We start from the raw sequence: 19,299 nt of genomic DNA on the forward strand, positions 1-19,299 counted from the left end.
TGTGTACAATGGATCAAATACCAAGTGAAATCAAACCTGAAGAGGAGAAACTTGTGCCAGAAGATGGAAAGGGGTGCAGTACCTTGGAAGCAGAAGGAGAAAAAGCGCTGAAGGAGACGAAAAATATGAAGGCATCACGAATCGATAACTTGCCAGCGAAAGTGGGAAAGAGTTCGGTAAACAGGGGAAAGAAGAAAATAGTCTATCTATGTTAGCAGATACGTGACAAAGGGGAATGGCCTGATGACTTTGTAGCAGCGGTAATGATACTGTGCGAGAAAAAAAGAAATGCCAAAAAGTGTGAAGAGCAAACGACTACCAACATAGTTTCTCACGTACGTGAGTGCTGAATAGAAGGCTATACGGCAAGTTCGATTGGGGAAGAAGAGTTCGGATTTAGAAGAAGAAAAGGAACAAATGCTACTGGCCTGTTAAGAATCAGAGGGGAAAGACATACTGTTTTTATTGTTTCGAAAAGACTTTGGACAGAATACAATGGAACAAGATATTTTGACACGCAAATGCGTAGACTGGAAGTAAGAGACGGTTGGTACACAATCCTTATTTACAATGGAATGTAAGAGTAAGAATTGGAAATGAAATCTCTGTAGGATGCAGCACTGGGCGTTAGGGAAGGTTGTCGCCTTTCCTCTTTACTTTTCAACTTATACCAAGAAGAGATTATTGGGAAAGACTTAAAGAGAAAGAGGGGAGAGTGTACTGGTGGATACAGAGCAGTATGTACACGATTTGTCGATGACATGGTATTAATGGCAGAAAGCGAATGAACTGTAAATAAAATGATAAAACATCTGAATGATGATTGTGAGGAATATGCGACGGGGATCAATACAGCAAAAACAAAGAGTATGGTGATCGCAAAGGAAGGAGATTGGCAAGTATTGAGACAGGACAAATTGTAATTAGTCTCCAAAGAGATTTTAAATATCTTGGAAGTGCAGTTACTGAAGACTTGAGGTGCCCACAAGAGGTGAAAACATTCATTTCTATAGCAAAGGACGCATTCGATTGAAAGAGGAGATTATTATGTGACATACTAGACAAAGGTCTGAGGAAAAGAAATGGTAAGTGTTTCATCTAGAGTGTGGTACTCTACGAGACAGAAACATGGGTCCTAAGACGAGAGCATGAGGAAAGGCTGAAAGGATTTGAGATGTGGATGTGGAGGAGAGCGCAGAGGATAAACTGGATGGGAAGCGTAAGTAACGATAAAGTGTTGGAAAGTGTTAGTGAGAGGAGAAGACTGTTGCAGATTATAGGTGAAAGGAAGAACAACTGAATGGGACATTAGGTGAGAGTGCTAGGTGACAGACGCTTTGGAAGGTCTAGTTCATGGGAGGAGATTGAGAGGGAGAAGGACATACTTGATGAAAGGCGACATAAATGGAAGTAGAAATAACGCAGACCTGATGAGGATGGCAGAAGACAGGAGAGCATGGAGGGTTACCACGTGAAAACCTGCCTTTGGGCAGAACACTGATCATGATAATGATCCATTCGGGCACCTCCATCTCCCATCCTGAGCAGTGAACCGTGAATTTCAACAAATGCAAATTTTATTCCTAAAAGCCTTTTTTAGAAACAGATTTAAAATTATAATCAGAAAGCATCCTCTAAATATCAAGTTACAGTTTATTCAGGGGCAGAAAGAACAAATTTTTGACTGTATGAGCTATTGAGCTGAGAACCTTCCCACTCCCTTTTGACACGTCCGTAATCACGACCGCTCACAACAACCTCTAAAAGACTACACTGGTGCAAATCTGGCACACACCGGATTACTTTAAACTAAAAATTTTAACAACTCACAGAAGCATATAAACTATGCACCCCGTAGGAGGGATGGAAATGGTACAAAACACTAACACTAAAATATTAACTTGCTACCGAAGGTGCAACTTGAATTAAAAAAAAAAAAAAGTCTTACGGTGGAAGGGTGGCAACTTTACATACTAAAATGACCATTTAAATGAAGACCCATGAAAAGCAGTCTTATATAAATATACAAGGTTGGTCAAACGTGCTCTACATTACACGTATACCGCCTCTCTAGATGATAGGCAAGACAAAAACATATATCAGGAATTCGGCCGTTAGAGGCAGCTTTTAACGTATGGCAGACCGACAAACAGACTGACAGACACTAAATGCCAAACAAGTGCGGACGAGAGACAGACGAGAAAGCTGGGGACGGGAGATTGACCGAGAAAATAAGTAGAATTTATCAAGTAAATGAAACAACATATCACTTATCACTTAACTTCTAAAAAAACTGCGATGTTTGGCGAAGACCTGGCGCAGCACCCCCAAAACGCTCTCCCAAACCGCCCGCTGCCAGCCGCTTCAAGGCACGCAGGAAGGCGCGCCGATCGCCCATCTCACCGCGTCGCAGTTCGCAACCGCCAGCCCGATGTCGTGGGTCGACTCCTGTTGTTCTCGTGTCGACCGCGAAGCCAGTACCCCTCGCTATACGGCGCGGCCCACTGGACTCACGTGGCGACCTCACATGCGCCTACGCTCAAGGGGGACAAGTCATCTCGTGTCTCAGTGCGCGACCATCCAACGAACCAATCCAACCGCCAATGACCGTTGCCCGAGCAACTCGAGCAGACTGGCGGCCTAACGCGCAGACAGAGATTCAGGAACTCAGTCCCGACCAGGCGACCACTAGCTGAGTTCTGTTACTGGCGGAGTGGCTAGACTCTCATTTTGCCGGCATTAAAGTTTGATCCAAACGACAGACATACTAGCACTCCAGACGGCAGATACACACTGACTGCCTCACACTGATCCGGCTGACAAACTCACCAACTGGCGAGCTCACAGCGCCCCTTAAAAGCACGTGAACAGGCAACCTTTCCTCTTTCCCACCAGAGGGAGACACCAAAGCAGCGATTGCCACAGCGGCGCCACAGCCAGACACGGAGGGCGACTGCTTCACACAACGCGCTGCGGCATGCTCTTCAAAACAGCAATTTTTACCGTTGCTCAATCAGGCTCCATTTTTTACTCCTGCACATCTGGTGTCAAGAGTTTGGATTACCCAACGTTCGGCCCGAAGTGAGACTGCGAAATTTCGGTTCATATTCGAGACTGTATGGCCAGCTGAAAAAGGTCGCTGCTGTTACTTCGCTGCATGCTTGGGTGCCACAGCACGGCGGCACTGCTGCGTAGTGATTACTGCACCTGCGCATTCCGATATCACCAGGCACAAAGTCTGCCGCGCCATCTGTAAGCTACCTGCAGACCGGCAAGCGAACCTACCGGGCGCACGTGAGCGTTGCAACTCTGGTCACTGCTCTGTAGCCGAGATTCCACAAGCACTGCGCATGCAAAATAATACATACGTTGCCTGTTGCTTACGTGCCGCTCCTGTGACCTCGTCAAACCCACGGAGACGCTATTCACGGGTGGTGCACCTCACCTCTCGCTGTCACTGCCCAAAGATGATGCCCCCAAGCCTAAAATTCGCGCACCTGCGCCGCCTACTGACTGGCCATTTGCCACGGCGGACATTTGCCACGATTTTACCTGCTCCGAAGGGTTGGGTCCCTTGTGTCCCCTTCCTCCTCCTCCTCATCGCTTACTGAGCCTTTCCGCTGATTTACTTAACATAGAACCAGAATCTCTTGGGATTTTCCGCCAGATGTTTAGAGAGAGTTTCGTCGTGGAAACAATTAAACGCATCTCGCATTGCAATCCGCAACAAATTTCGAGCCTCAGTAAAACTTCGCCAGTCTTGGAAATTTTGAGTTCGTCTAAATTATACGTGCCTTTTTCGGTGCTCCTGCAGCGGCTTTCTGTCGTGTTTTGTGTACCATGGGGGATCAGTTACGTCTGATATTAATTTATATGGTATGAATCTCTTTAGTGCTGTTCATACTATTTCTTTGAACTTAAGCCACTTATGGTCTTCTCTTACATAGTTTGCAAAGATTGGAGACTGTCTCTTAGAAATATGTCATCGGAAGTTTTAGTTGCTTTTATAAATAGATATATTTCGCGTTTAGTTTCGGTGAATTTCTTTGTTACAGAATTGAGCCTCGCCACGACTGTGTGTTCACTAAACCCTGTGTCTGTCGTGATGCTTAGGATTATTTGTGGCTAAGTGGTTAAGTGTGTTTTCGTAACCATTTACAATTTGAATGGCCTTGTGAACTACTTGTTCAAAATAATTTTATAAAACGCATGTAGAACCATTATGTAAGTTTTTTCTGTTACAGTAAGGTCTGAAAATTTATTTTTGTCGGCATATGGAACGTAGATTGAAGTAACTGCCAACTATAATTTGGGATGAGACTAGTTTTCTTTGAAATGTTCAGCAATTGTTTCATCGAGACCGGGGGTTGGTAAAAGAAGCCAGTTATTAATTTATTCTGGTTGTCGAATATAACCTCTGTCCATACTAAGTCAAAGGAACTAACTGTTTCAAAGCCGCTTGTAAGCTGGAACACACATTACATTATTTTTCCTTAACTTGTGCTTCTTATTTCTGTTCTAGTGCAGATCATTACAATTAGGGCTTTTCCATCCAAAACCTAGGATGCTGACTCTGTGACCAGAGCTAAAAAATGTAGAAGAACAACATACTCTACAAGCATAGTATTCTGTATTACTATGTTTCCTTATTTCTAACATTTTAAAATTGTACGTCAACTTTAGATGACATGTCAAGCATAGATGTTCTTATCTCTATTCATGAACATACTTTCAGTCATGTTTTGAACATTGTCCCGCTACACTTTATTAACTACTGTTTCGCCGCAAGGGATATCTGATTTTAGAGTAAATTAATATGATGTATGTCGTCCTTCTTTTCAAACATTCACATACCCATTTCTTCTTTGCTTATTGTCTTTTGGGCATGCAGTTGTAGCAATTAAAGTAGGCACAGATGCAGCGATCAAAAAGAAATGGTTAGCGTACATTCGCATTCTGTTTACAGCGTTCCTTTCTTGTTGCTCCCATGGCGAAGGACTGTTTCTATCGCAATCAGTAAACTTGAAAGGAAGCTACCGTACAGACAGAGGGATCATATTTACACTTGGCAGAACTAATTACTTACTGACATAATCGTCGGTATTGCTTTCCTTTCTCAAAAGATACAAATATTTCGATTTCGCAAAAGAAACTCTGTATTTGGCTAAGATGTCGAAGAAGAAAGTCCCTTACGTATTGGTTGCACCGAGTAAGATGTGGAGACAGCGGTTTGAAAGCGGACAGAAGAAGTACGGGGAAGGGCGTCCCTTACCTGAGGGATCGCTACCTAGTGAAGGGGCAAATGTGCGGCGTGGCAAATGTCTGGCGTGGCAAATGTCCGGTGTGGCAAATGTCCAGCGTGGCAAATGTCCAGCGTGGCAAATGTCCAGCGTGGCAAATGTCCGGCGTGGCAAAAGTCCGGCGTGGCAAATGTCTGGCGTGGCAAATGTCCGGCGTGGCAAATGTCTGGCATTCGACCACCTGCACAACGCCCAGCACTACGTCACCCTCGCCTCGGCAGCACCAGCTCGGCACTACCTGCTGCCACTCTACCCATCTTCCGCCCGTTCATCAGGGCTGCCCACCTGTGGCTGTCCAGTCCAAGGGTCAGAGTTCAATGCCAGCGGAGAGAGGAAGAAGGTGTTTGGCCAAAGCGCGCCTTGCCACCATTGCAGACACTAGAGCTCCCCGAATGTCGTTGCTGTCGTCGTGCCACACCGTACTGCATCGCGCCACTCCGCTACTCAATAAACACTTTTGCACCGAGGAATTTTGTTCTTTTATTAGGTATAAGAGTTCTGAACTGGAAAAGGTCACCGATAAGTATTTTGCAAATGACACAGTTTACTGTTAGGTTTCGTTATAGTGGTTTACTCAGTGCCTTGAGGTGAGACATACCAGATGTACCGGTATGAAATGAGCGTTTTTTTGGTGAAAATGAAACACTAATTTTTAATTTAAAAGTAAAAAGATTTTATTCAAAGTACTGACCATTGATTTTCATACATTTTGACCACCTTTCTGGCTATTTGTGGACACCACGCCAATATAAATGTTCGTCTTTGGAAACAAACCAATCAGACACCCAATTTTCGACTTCTTCGTAGGAATCGAAGTGTTCCTCAGCCAATGCGTGTCCTATTGATGAAAAAAAATGGTAGTCGGAAGGGGCCATTTGCTTTGACTCAAAGTATCATCTTTATCCAATATTGCTTGCAATTCGGCGTCTTCGAACTTTTTTGGTGATCTTCCACGTTCTTCATTTCTTACATTAAAATCATTATTTCTGAACCGTTGAAACCATCTTTTGCATGTTGCATCTGATAGAGCATGATCACCATATGCCTCGACAAGCATTCGATGCGAATCTGCAGCACTTTTTTTCAAATGAAAACAAAAAATTAATGCTTTCCGCAAATCATCTCTTTCTGGTGCAAAATTCGACATTGTTAACACGATGAAAACATATGATGTTTGTTTCATGACGTGATGAATACTAAATATCTTTGACAGATGTCATTCCAACCAAACAAAAAAATAATTATGGCTCGTTCACAACAAATGTTCCCTATCAACACATTTGTATCTTAACGCTCATTTCATACCGGTACACCTGGTATTGTAACATTAATAACAAAATTTTGAAGGGACAATGAGAGAATAATTGGCCATGTAGTAAGAGCTGTTCAATTTCTTTGTCATCCTTCGAGTAAAGTTATTTGAGCGCACGGAAATGGCAACCACTCGTTCACAATCAGAGACTGGGGCTGAAGACAGTGGTGAAGACCCCCAAAGGTCTCTGGAGGTGTAGATTCATAAACTTACACTCAAAAGTATGGACTTAGGGAGGAAGTTAAGACGGGCAATGACACAGGCTTCTTGCCAAAGAAAGATTTGGAGGTTCAGGCTACCCTTCAGAGGCCTGGGGAAGCTGAGGTCAGTTGCACTATGTCATAACCTAGCATAGCGAGCAGTTTCAATGCAGCTACCTTTTTTTTTTGGGGGGGGGGGGGGGGTTGAGGAGGGCTGGCAACCCACAGAAAATGTGGTCATCATTTTTAAGCACGTTCTTGATGTTGGTCGAATGTGTTAATGGTCTGATTAGCTCCGTTTAAATGTGTCAAGAAATTTTCTTATATTCGAACTGATATACGTAATGAAATTATTCTGTTGTCATCTTCTGAAGATCAGCGACGTAAAGTCAAGTTTAGGGTGAGGTTTATATGAAGATATGGATGTGGTAAGGATGATTAAAGTTGAAAATGAAAGTCGAAGATCACGTAATGTGTTGATGATAGCTGCAGCTATGAAGTGCACTGATACTGACGTTATTGTTGGTGAACGAATCCTTTTTTTCTAAGTTTAATGCTGTGGCAGGACATTCCAAACACCTTACGTCTGGTCTGACATACAGTTGTCGCCTAGCAACAAGCCAGCCACACAGTGCAGTGATGCTCTGCTGCATATCTCGTCACTGCCCACACTAGACGTCCAGCAGTGCAACAGGCTACTCTTAACTCTGCCCCTCGAGCCAAAGCTGTGCCTTACCACAGCCGCCTCTTGTCTTCTCTTTATACAGTAATTGCAACCGTGTTGTTAACTTATTGTAACTGTTACCTTTGTGCGTTGAGAAGCATACCACTGTAAACTTAGTATTTAGTAAATACGATCTGAGTCAAGTATCTCAGCCGAAGGTAGCACATGGAAAGTGGTATTCTAGAAACCTCCCCTTTACATATGTTTAAAAAGGACCGTTATACATACACTGGTGTCCAAAATTAAACCGACAAAGCAGTATTTTCCCGTCTCTGATCCACTAAATAATCACACAAACTGTCAACCACATGACCGTACGGCAATGTTTTTCACGGAAGACGGCATTCCATTCAACTGTCAACCAAGCCAACGATGATGTCACGGCACCTTTGAAACGAAGTAGTGTTTGCCGGGTAGCCCCACATCCTCAGTCGCTTCGTACGCAATCACAGACGGTGCAGTATGCCACAGAGAAGATGCGTAGCAGACTCTCTGTGGTTCAGGCCTATAGAAGGAAAGGAAGGAGGACAGTCGGAAACTTATGTGGCCCGATGGATCAGTGTTAATCGTTCACTTGTTTCTCGGGTGTGGTGACAGTTTATAGAGACCAGGGCAGGGCCGCCCACGCGTTACTTCAGAATAGAGGACCGTTCTTTGGCTCTAAGGGCAAGAATGTACCGCCTTTGTACTGCGCATCAACTGGAATGCGGGCAAGCAGCATTCACTGGACGTGCAGTATCGAGGCAAACGGCGTACAGAAGGGTTCGGCAGAGTGGCCTCAACTGTCAGAGACCTGCTGTATGTCTACCTCTGACGCGTCTTCACAGAAAGGAACGTGTAAGCTGGAGCCGTCAACCAGCCATCTGGACGGTCGAAGAGTGGTTCAGTGTTGCTTTCACAGATGAGTACCGATTTAGTTTGGAGATTGATTCTCAATGGATTCGCATCTGAAGGAATACGATTCCGGAACCCAAAGATTGTGAAAAGAGACAGATATCGAGGGGATCCCTAATGGTTTTCTTGTTATGGTTTTAGGGCGCAAAACTGCTACGGTCATTAGCAGCACTGGGAGAAAAACTCAAAAAAGTGGAGAAACCAAAAACAGAAGAAAAGCTTAAAAACAACTAAAGAAGGGGTGTTGTTTGTCCCCAAAAAGAGCTTCAAATGACTGACGTCATCGCACTGGCACTAATGAACTCGAGAACGCGATCGGCTGATCGCGTGTCATCTGCTAAAATGGAAGATATATCAGGCGACAGCTGTAGACGGGCGCGTAATGGAGTAAGATAGGGGCACTCAAGTAAAAGGTGTCTCACCGTTCACAGTTGAGAGCAGTGGGGACAGAGTAGGGGAGGATCGCCGCTTAAAAGATGTCGATGGCTAAAAAGACAATGCCCTATCCGGAGTCTAGTTAAAATTACCTCCTCCCGACGATGAGTTCGGGAGGAAGAGGTCCAAGGACAGGGAAGAGCTTTCACATCCCGCAATTTATTATTGGAAGTCTCGACCAACGTGTGTGCCATTAAAGTGCAACACGACGACATAAAACACTCCGTAGATCAGCGAAAGGAATCGTGCTAATAGCTGGCCGAAGACGAGAGACTGCAACCTTGGCCGCTATATCGGCCGCCTCATTTCCACAGATACCAACATGTCCTGGGATCCAGAGGAACGCCACAGAGACGCCCCCAAGTGGAGCAAGTGGAGGCAGTCCTGAATCCGGTGGACCAGAGGGTGGACAGGGTAGTGAGCTTGGAGACCTAGGAGAGAGCTGAGAGAGTCTGAGCATATAACAGGCTGCATCCGCTGATGGCGACGGATGTATTGGACAGCATGGAGAACGGCGTAAAGCTCCGCAGTATAAACCGAACACTGGTCGGGAAGCCGAAATCGATTTGGGGTGGGCAGGGATTATATTTACCACTCGAATATCTCTCCATGAACTTGTACACGTGAATTGGCAAGGTTTAACTGCTGCCAGGTATCGTGATGAGCTCCTGGGACCTCATTTGTTGTTGTTGCAAAGTGCTGTGGGCCCAGACTTCGTATTGGTGGGCGATAATGCTTGACCTCATAGAGAAATGGGTGTTTGATGTCTTCTTGCAAACTGAAGATATTGCTCGCATCCTGTGACCTGCTTGCTCTCCCGACCTGAATCCAACACAGAGTGGCTGGGATGCACTAGGGAGACGGCTTGCATCACGTCAGCATCCACCAATCATTCTCCAAGGCTGCGAGCAGCGCTGCGGAAAGAATGAGCGTTACTGCCTCAGCATGTCCCGTCGTTGTCAGGCTCGTACTGCTGCGAAAGGTGGTCACACCCGGTTCTGAGCACATTAACCAGTTGTCGGAATGTGTGTGCAAATGCGTTACGTTGGAAAAAAACGAAGGACATTTTTGCCTAGCGTTATGCATGTTGCAGTTGTTTAGGTTTTGTCTTCTTTACATTGTTTACACTTTACTGTCAATTGTAAATACTGTTTTGTGGAAAAATAAACCAAACCTTATAGACTTTCCGTTTGCTCCTTGTTGTGTACATAGTTCCTCGTACTCAGCGTCTACACAACTTTCCCACTAGAGCGCGCCCCGCTAAGCACAACAGCGCAGACGCAGCACTCAGCCGTCTCCGCACTACGAGATGGCGCTGCCATAGAGACGGACCAAATTCTGCTTCCGCCGATCCACGTATTAATATGTAACGCAGCCAATGAGATTGCTGCTAATGTAGAACCTTTTCTCCTCGGGGATCACACTCGCGGAGTGATACCTGAACGCGCGAGGTATTATAACGAGTGTACAGACCTCCGATTAGTCAGTCTGCATTTGTCTGCACCAGTCTGTATTAGTCTGTAGTCAAGTTTCAGTCTGCACCTAATAAGATTATCATATTCTTGTACATATCCATGAAGAGAAATGTATAGACACTTAGTCAAGTATCAGAGATATGTAATAATAAGATTAATCACATTTTGTTAAATGGTTCTGGACAGTCCCTAGTGCTTCCACCCTGTATATCGCAGCAGAGTACCAAGACCAATGGAACTTCAGATTGTCAACTGTAAACAGCATCCAGAATCAAGTTACGTAATATCTATGATTTTTATTATTTTAATAAATGTGTGTGAAAATTAATCAAGTTCTGTTTAAAGTTGGTCACCGTCAATCTGCTACTCTAAGCGTGCAAGTGGAATTTCTATCCTCTGACCTAACGACAGAAGATAAACACGCTACGATAAGACCACCAGACATATTGCTGACACTCGCCTACTTCGTTAGAGCGACAAGTCAAATAATCTGATGGTGTGTGAACCGAAGGTCTTACAGTACGCACACCACATTCCTTTAATTTTGGTCATCAGTATATTACACATGGCTATGGAAGTCATGAGGATAATATTTAGGTTTATTTTTTTGAGTGACATGGTGCTGCCAACTGTTCTTGCATTTTACTCCTTTATTTGAAGGCAATTAAAGACAGCACACCTGTTGGCATGGACCAATCAGAACACTCTCTTGCAAGTTTATTTTCGTAGGATAATGGTTTTGGTATTTACGTGTACGGTACGTCGTTCTATACTTGTGGTATGAATTTTATGGTATTGAGGGATGCTAATCTGCCATTTTTCAAATAGAGATTTGTGTATTTGCTTCGAGATTCATTCAAACTGATCTTCCGTGTTGTAGAATTAATTATTAAGCATTGCTAGATACGGAAACCCAGCCGCAACTGACAAGGACCAGCTAGGACACTTGTCGATGGCGTTCTTTCTTCATGCTATTGTGGACGCGCGACCACAATCGCTTGTACTGCCGATCTGCATTATTAATTTACATCGTGTGGCGACTGCAGTCGGATGCTACATGGTCATATTTTTCGCTCTCTCCTTTGCATTTCTTACCCCCTTGCAGTGTTACTGAGGGTATCTTTTGTTTCTCCAGAGCAGGTCACAATGAACCCTTCCGGCAGTACCAGTTGCCTGTCTCAGCTTTCCAGCCACGATCACTGACACAATGCGCTTCCCTTCTTACACCTTCGACTGGTGCCCCCCACCTCTAAATTTCGGTCATTGAGGGTCAACATTCTCATCTTGTGCATAACCAGTAAGTATCTCATCGTTTTGTGTAGTGTTTGCCATGTAGCCTAGCCCCCATGAAGACGCAGTCAAGAATATAACTAGTTTATGTTTATTCATTCATGTGCCCTTTTCTATTATCTTCAAATTGCACATTGTCAAGTAAGATAATACCTACTTCATTTATCTGGGATATTGCAGTTTCTTGTTGCTGTATACAAACAATACAACTATGCTAATTCCTTCACCTGCTACAGAAGAATGCTGAAGATTAGATGGGTAGATCACATAACTAATGAGGAAGTATTGAATCGGATTGGGGAGAAGAGAAGTTTGTGGCACAACTTGACCAGAAGAAGGGATCGGTTGGTAGGACATGTTCTGAGTCATCAAGGGATCACCAATTTCGTATTGGAGGGCAGCGTGGAGGGTAAAAATCGTAGAGGGAGACCAAGAGATCACTACACTAAGCAGATTGAGAAGGATGTAGGTTGCAGTAGGTACTGGGAGATGAAGAAGCTCGCACAGGATAGAGTAGCATGGAGAGCTGCATCAAACCAGTCTCAGTCTCAGAACAACAACAACAACAACAATTCCTTCACCCTGAACATCGGTGCTTCTCATTACCAGTTAACTTCATTTATCCCATGAGATAACTAATCGCGATTTCGAATTACTAGCAAGTGAAATATTCATCGTTAGGAGCACCTCTGTACATGGATGTTATGGATGTGAGATTTTGCACCCTGCTAGCAACAGAATTGCAGGCTGTGTATGGTTTTGGGACACATTTAGATTTCAAAGGTTTTACATAATTTTCCATGAGCGGCTGGAGAGCCAATACGATCAATAAAAAGTATTGATGTTTACACTTAAAGTGCAATACTTCAGCTAGTGTTAGTTTACCAATGTGTTAGTAGTGTGTAGAGTTTATGAGCATTTTTAATACGACCCGTGCTGCCTCTTCTCACACTTTCCTACATGCCGTAACCAGGTTTCATATCGAACCGTGAATTTACTTTCAAAACCTTTTTTTAAGAATAAACTTAACAATTTACTAGCGATTCGTCAAGAACGTTAACACATTTAATCTCACTATGTGGGCATGGAAGTAGTCTCCAGTGGGTAACGGATGAAAACAAATTAAATTTCTTTCAACAAATGGTAATTTTATTGCTAAAAGCTCCTTTTTTTAAAAATAGATTTAAAATTATAATCAGAAAGCACCCTCTAAATATCAAGTTATATTTATTCAGAGGCAGAAAGAACAAACTTTTACCTCTATGAGATTTCGGGCAGAGAACCCTGCCGCTCCCTTTTAACACGGCCGTAGTCACGACCGTTCACAACAACCTCTGAAAGACTACCACTGGTGCAAATCTGCAACACACCAGATTACTTTAAACTAAAAGTTTTAACAATTCACACAAGCACATACACTGTGCACCCCTTAGGAGGAATGGAAATGGTACGAAACACATTAAATAAAAAAAATTAACTAGCTACCGAAGGTGCAACTTGATTTTAACTTCAAAGAAAAGTCTTACGGTGAAAGGGTGGCAACTTTATATACTAAAATGACCATTTAAATAAAAATTGCTGCAGAGGTTACGCACAGTGTGCATCCTATCACCATGAAGATTTCAATGGATAAACGACCGTTAGCTCTCCGATTAGTTCATAAGTTTAGTTTTGTTTTAAGTTTATTTCAAAACAGTGAACAACGTGATCAGAAATGGAGGTGCACGCTGAAGACATCGTCTTCCTTCTGACCAAGACAGTACGCCTAGCTCTGCACTTTTGCTTGGGTTGTTTTGTTTCTCAATGTCAGTGATCCTACTGCTAATTACCAAATGGTCGCTGTACAGTACGCCCTGTGAATTGGTAACATTATTGTCATGGTAGATGCAGTTTTTATATCACTGTATTTCAAGATCTGCGTGGCACAGCAAATATCTTTACACTCCTTTAGTGCTTCGAATACGTTTCAACCTTCGTTTTCTGGGAGGACAAAGTTTCCACAGGTTCCATTACTTCACGCTGAATACGCAAGGAAGGCACGTTCCGATTTTACGATTTTATTTTAATTTCTTCTTCTCACGTATTTCCGCGATGAACTGAATTGTAGTTCCTCATATTGTCGAGTAGGCTACTGTTTACTTACCCTCTCTTTTTTCTTTGCGTAAATCTTGGTCCATATGTGTGTGAGACGATTCGTCGTCTGAACAACCGCGTTACGTGACTCCGTTTAAATATCGTGGGAGTACACCGCGTACAGCTTAGATCAGTGCTTTAGAGTTAGTGTATCTAACTCCTGCAGTAGCTTTCTGTAAGCAAAGTTTATTGTAAAAATTAATTGTTGATACACCCATTTACAGTAGGAAAAATTATTCCTATTTTAAGAGCTAACGGATCTTTCCATCTTAAGCTGTAGCGAGAACTCTGTACAGCATAATTTTCGTTGTTTGTTTATTCGTTTACATTTTGCCTACATTACAAGCTTACTAGCGTCGCAGTCGGCTATTTTCTCTTTTGTGGGCGTCTTCTTGTACCTTCTCAGTTACTCTCACTGTTTTGCTTGTACTTTTTTTTTATAAACCACTCAGTCATCCTTTTTTTCTTTTGCACAATATTTTATAGATAGGGCTGCGCTTGAACAGTTGGAGGCTTGTAAGGGGTCCATAGGCCCTTACTATAACTTTGCAGTTGGCACAGGTCGATAGGGAGAACAATTATATGCGATTGCAGTCTTTCTCGGCGTATTCCATTGATGAAATCTTCTCGGGTTATCAGCCGAGTGGTGGCGTCGTCTTGTCGCAACGTTTCGATGAGTTTCGTACCCATCATCTTCTGGCGAAGTGTCGGGATGCTGTGTTCCACCTATCTATATAGTTGCTGGACCGTTGTCCGTCTCTGTAGGCCGGCCAATCACGCTTCTCCGGAAGGGAGTGCCGCGTCAGTGGTGGGGGAACCCGTCGCGGCCGGTGGTGGGGGGCCGCGGTGCGGACCTGGCGTCGAGGCCCGGTGGCTATCCATTCTGTCTGCGGGCGCTGCTGCCTTCCGATCGGAGCGTTCCTGACGTATCATGTCAAGTGTGGGGTTCCACGCTGCGCTAAGCTGAAATCCGCTGTCTCTGTTTACTAAATTGTTGTGCAGACGAATCTCCACTGCCTCTTTGAAGATGGAGTCCCAGAAACCGTTGGCGCTACACAGCTTCTTCGTGTTTTCGAATTCGAAGGTGTGTCCCTCGATAATGCTGTGTTCTGCTACCGCGGACTTGTTAGTCTGTCCCAGTCGTACGTTTCTGATGTGTTCAGCACAGCGCTGGGAGATACATCGTTGTGTCTGCCCGATGTATTCCATCCCACATTCGCACCCAATACTGTAGATTCCTGGCGTCTGTAAGCCCAGGTGGTCCTTGGTTGAGCCAAGAATATCTTTAACTTTCCGCGGTGCGTGAAAGATGGTCGTTATTTCGTGCTTCTTTAATATTCTCGCGATCTTGGCTGTCGCCGGTCCGGCAAACGGCAGGAAAGCTACACGTTTTTCTTCGTCTTCTACTGGTGTCTCCTCCCGCCTCTTGTCCGCACGCAAGGCCCGTCCTATTTGTGTCTCGGTGTAGCCGTTCTTACGGAAAGTTTCCCGTAGATGTGCTAGCTCACGCGGCAAACTCTCACTGTCACAGATGGACCTGGCTCTTTGTACTAAGGTGGTTAGTACCGAGTTACGTTGTGCCGGATGGTGGCAGCTCCGAGCATTCAGATATAAATCCGTGTGCGTCTTCTTCCTGTAAACCGAGTGTCCCAACGTACCGTCCGGATTTTTCTTGATCAAAATATCCAAGAAGGGGAGGCAACCATTCTCTTCTACCTCCATGGTGAATTTGATGTTGTCATGTATGCCATTGAGATGGCGTAGGAACCCTTGTAGATGTTCCTTGCCGTGAGGCCACACCACAAAAGTGTCATCAACGTATCTGTAGAACACCTTCGGTTTGTGGCAGGCGGTGTTCAGCGCCACCTCTTCAAAGTGTTCCATGTATAAGTTGGCAATACCTGGGGCCAGGGGAGAACCCATGGCAACACCATCTGTTTGCTCATAGAATCTCCCGCCACATTTGAAGTACGTTGTCGTTAACACGTGACGAAAGAGTCTGATTGTGTCTTCATCAAAGTGATCTTCGAGTAAAGCCAACGAATCCTCTAGTGGCACCCGGGTGAAGAGAGAAGTGACATCAAAGCTGACTAGTAGATCATTCTCCTCCAGGCGTAACTCTTGGAGTACCTTAACAAATTCGGTCGAGTTCTTGACATGATGAGGGCAGTGACCCACGAGTGGTTTTAACCGCTGTGCTAGGTGCTTGGCTACCCCATACGTCGGAGAATTTATGGTGTTCAGTATGGGACGTAGAGGGACATTCTCCTTATGAATCTTCGGGAGGCCATACAGTCGCGGTGGAGCCGGTGCCCGAGGGTAAAGCTTCCTGGTGGTGTTTCTGTCGAGTCCTGAGCTGTTGAGAAGAGCAATGGTCTTGCGTGTAACAGAAGCAGTCGCATCTTTCCCCACCTCTTTGTATGCTGGATCTTGTAGTAGCGTGTCGATCTTCTGCCAGTAATCTTCTGACTTCAGAAGGACTGTCGCATTACCTTTGTCTGCTGCTAAGACCACTGTATCTTTGTCATCGCGAAGGTTCAACAGCGCCCTGCGCTCTTCTGCCGTAATGTTGTTCTTTGGCATTCTTGCTTTCTCGAGTACCCTACTGGTCTCCCTCCTCACTTCCTCGGCTGCTCTCAGAGGGAGTCCACGTATAGCTTGCTCGACGTTGCTGATGATGTCACGTTTTGGTAACGTCCTAGGAACCGGAGCAAAGTTCAGACCTTTCGACAGCACGGAGATCGTTGGCTCATCCAGTGCTCTTCCTGTCAAGTTGATGACGGTCTTAGTCTTGCTGGCTTTCTCCTCCTGTTGACGTCCGCCCGGAAGTCTGAGGAACTTATCGCACTGTTTGTTGGTATCTTTCTTCTTGTGGAGCTCACTGCTAGCGTACGTATTGCCGTCCAGCCACTCCCAAGTGTGTGCTGGGAGAGTGGAAGCTAGGAACAGGTGGTGAGTGAGCAAAGTCTTGGCGTTCTTGTCGAGTTCCATTCTGGTCACACGTATGTGTTCCCGTACCAAGGCTGAACCAGCCCGTCGTAATATGCGCTTTGTCCTCGCCGTGTTGACAGGGTGCCGCAAGTTCGCAAACTGCGGCATCACGTCCTTATCCCGACACCTTAGTAAGAAGGCTAATCTGCTGAGCAGCTTTCCCTTCTTGATTCGTAGATTCTGCAGCATCTTGTAGCTGCGCTGGACCTCCTCCCCGTAGAGGTGTGATATATGCGATTGCAGTCTTTCTCGGCGTATTCCATTGATGAAATCTTCTCGGGTTATCAGCCGAGTGGTGGCGTCGTCTTGTCGCAACGTTTCGATGAGTTTCGTACCCATCATCTTCTGGCGAAGTGTCGGGATGCTGTGTTCCACCTATCTATATAGTTGCTGGACCGTTGTCCGTCTCTGTAGGCCGGCCAATCACGCTTCTCCGGAAGGGAGTGCCGTGTCAGTGGTGGGGGAACCCGTCGCGGCCGGTGGTGGGGGGCCGCGGTGCGGACCTGGCGTCGAGGCCCGGTGGCTATCCATTCTGTCTGCGGGCGCTGCTGCCTTCCGATCGGAGCGTTCCTGACGTATCATGTCAAGTGTGGGGTTCCACGCTGCGCTAAGCTGAAATCCGCTGTCTCTGTTTACTAAATTGTTGTGCAGACGAATCTCCACTGCCTCTTTGAAGATGGAGTCCCAGAAACCGTTGGCGCTACACAGCTTCTTCGTGTTTTCGAATTCGAAGGTGTGTCCCTCGATAATGCTGTGTTCTGCTACCGCGGACTTGTTAGTCTGTCCCAGTCGTACGTTTCTGATGTGTTCAGCACAGCGCTGGGAGATACATCGTTGTGTCTGCCCGATGTATTCCATCCCACATTCGCACCCAATACTGTAGATTCCTGGCGTCTGTAAGCCCAGGTGGTCCTTGGTTGAGCCAAGAATATCTTTAACTTTCCGCGGTGCGTGAAAGATGGTCGTTATTTCGTGCTTCTTTAATATTCTCGCGATCTTGGCTGTCGCCGGTCCGGCAAACGGCAGGAAAGCTACACGTTTTTTCGTCTTCTACTGGTGTCTCCTCCCGCCTCTTGTCCGCACGCAAGGCCCGTCCTATTTGTGTCTCGGTGTAGCCGTTCTTACGGAAAGTTTCCCGTAGATGTGCTAGCTCACGCGGCAAACTCTCACTGTCACAGATGGACCTGGCTCTTTGTACTAAGGTGGTTAGTACCGAGTTACGTTGTGCCGGATGGTGGCAGCTCCGAGCATTCAGATATAAATCCGTGTGCGTCTTCTTCCTGTAAACCGAGTGTCCCAACGTACCGTCCGGATTTTTCTTGATCAAAATATCCAAGAAGGGGAGGCAACCATTCTCTTCTACCTCCAGCGGTTAAAACCACTCGTGGGTCACTGCCCTCATCATGTCAAGAACTCGACCGAATTTGTTAAGGTGCTCCAAGAGTTACGCCTGGAGGAGAATGATCTACTAGTCAGCTTTGATGTCACTTCTCTCTTCACCCGGGTGCCACTAGAGGATTCGTTGGCTTTACTCGAAGATCACTTTGATGAAGACACACTCAGACTCTTTCGTCACGTGTTAACGACAACGTACTTCAAATGTGGCGGGAGATTCTATGAGCAAACAGATGGTGTTGCCATGGGTTCTCCCCTGGCCCCAGGTATTGCCAACTTATACATGGAACACTTTGAAGAGGTGGCACTGAACACCGCCTGCCACAAACCGAAGGTGTTCTACAGATACGTTGATGACACTTTTGTGGTGTGGCCTCACGGCAAGGAACATCTACAAGGGTTCCTACGCCATCTCAATGGCATACATGACAACATCAAATTCACCATGGAGGTAGAAGAGAATGGTTGCCTCCCCTTCTTGGATATTTTGATCAAGAAAAATCCGGACGGTACGTTGGGACACTCGGTTTACAGGAAGAAGACGCACACGGATTTATATCTGAATGCTCGGAGCTGCCACCATCCGGCACAACGTAACTCGGTACTAACCACCTTAGTACAAAGAGCCAGGTCCATCTGTGACAGTGAGAGTTTGCCGCGTGAGCTAGCACATCTACGGGAAACTTTCCGTAAGAACGGCTACACCGAGACACAAATAGGACGGGCCTTGCGTGCGGACAAGAGGCGGGAGGAGACACCAGTAGAAGACGAAGAAAAACGTGTAGCTTTCCTGCCGTTTGCCGGACCGGCGACAGCCAAGATCGCGAGAATATTAAAGAAGCACGAAATAACGACCATCTTTCACGCACCGCGGAAAGTTAAAGATATTCTTGGCTCAACCAAGGACCACCTGGGCTTACAGACGCCAGGAATCTACAGTATTGGGTGCGAATGTGGGATGGAATACATCGGGCAGACACAACGATGTATCTCCCAGCGCTGTGCTGAACACATCAGAAACGTACGACTGGGACAGACTAACAAGTCCGCGGTAGCAGAACACAGCATTATCGAGGGACACACCTTCGAATTCGAAAACACGAAGAAGCTGTGTAGCGCCAACGGTTTCTGGGACTCCATCTTCAAAGAG

Source organism: Schistocerca gregaria, chromosome 7 (assembly GCF_023897955.1).
Source record: "Schistocerca gregaria isolate iqSchGreg1 chromosome 7, iqSchGreg1.2, whole genome shotgun sequence".
NCBI classification, from domain to species: domain Eukaryota; kingdom Metazoa; phylum Arthropoda; class Insecta; order Orthoptera; family Acrididae; genus Schistocerca; species Schistocerca gregaria.